General features: G+C 46.2%; 1 pseudogene; it reads left to right on the forward strand.

The window, feature by feature from the left end:
- The window catches only part of LOC102765669, a 9,916-nt pseudogene extending 9,751 nt beyond the window's left edge, over positions 1 to 165 (forward strand).
- The last annotated feature ends 1,291 nt before the right edge of the window (positions 166 to 1,456 follow it).

The following is a 1,456-nucleotide window of genomic DNA, read 5'->3' on the forward strand; positions in this document are numbered from 1 at the left end:
CAAGCCCACATGCTTCTTGTTCTTGCTGCACTTTCCTCAGCCCATTAGCTTCCCAGGTAAGATCTAGGGAGCTTCATAAGGTCAAGCCTAATTATGCTAAGAGGACTGTGCCCCCTAAGCTGGGACTTGTTTGTGACTTTGCCAACAGGCCAGTCCGAGGGGTAACCCCATAGAGGCTCCCCACACTTGACTGCACATGAGGATCTTCTTGGAACCCTTAAAACAAAAATGATGCTGGACCCCCAACCCCAAATGTTGGAGGCAGAAATAGAATATTGTTTTGTTCTGATTAAAGAAAGCACATTCTAACCTGGCCAGGAGTTAGTTGTATGCCCGCTCCCACCCCCCACCTCCCCCAGGCCTGGAGTCAACCTTGAACCTGGGAGTCAATCTTGGCATTCAGTCCATCCTCATTTGAGAACTGCCTGCCTATTATCATGGAATGATTAACAACCAAGTTGCCCAAACAATGGAGTCCCAGCTCCAGCTCGCATTGCCTACTTCCCCATGCCTGTAACACACATTCTGCACACTCATTTTTATTCCCTTTGCCTACTTTCTTACGTAACCTTTCTCCTTCTACCCAATACAAGCAGCTGGCTTATGGACTATAGATAGGCCCAGAGGAAAGGAAATGAGAGGCTTTCCAAGGGGAACAAGGAAGCTGAGGGAATGGACCATGTGCAGGAGGCCAGAGTAACAATACATTGGATGAGAGGAGGGAAGACAGATTGGCTAGGGCCTAGCCACTAGGCACGTTGGCAGTTCCAATCTGTCTATGAAGCGTAAACTCCATGTGGTAAAAAGAAACTAGGAGACACTAAAGGTTTATTGGGGGTAGTTGACATGATAAAGACTAATCTTAAAAATTCATCAAGCAGCCCAGCTGACGTGGCTCCGTGGTTGAGTGACCCAGGAACCAAGAAGTCGGTTGTTCAATTCCCAGTCAGGGCATAAGCCCAGGCTGTGGGCTCCCTCCCCAGTAGGGGGCGTGCAGGAGGCACCCAATAGATGTTGACATTATTCTCTCATCGATGATTCTCTCTTACTCTCTCTAAAAATATTAATAAAAATGTATTTTTAAAAAATATAAAATTCATCAAGCAGATGAAGAGTTAGGAAAGTCACTAAGGAGACTGCACTGAACTTTTTTCCCCTTTGCTCACTGTCTTGTTCTGGTAATCCAACCGTGGCGCTCAGGACTGAAGAGATTGCCTACTTTTTAGCAATAAACTGCCTTCCCTAAGATTACAGTTCTATTTTCAAGGACCAATAAAAGGTTCTACAAATTGACCGCAGCTGGAGATCAGAACGAGGGACCTTTTCACAATTGTTGCTATCCCTGTAGAGAAGGTTCAGAAATATAATCTAGTTGCAAAGTCCTGGGCCAAATGAGGCGTGGTACACACACACTGAACCACAATTCCACAAGAGTGTCCTGGGCCCCATCAATGTG

Source organism: Myotis davidii, unplaced genomic scaffold, assembly GCF_000327345.1.
Source record: "Myotis davidii unplaced genomic scaffold, ASM32734v1 scaffold355, whole genome shotgun sequence".
In the NCBI taxonomy this organism is placed as follows: domain Eukaryota; kingdom Metazoa; phylum Chordata; class Mammalia; order Chiroptera; family Vespertilionidae; genus Myotis; species Myotis davidii.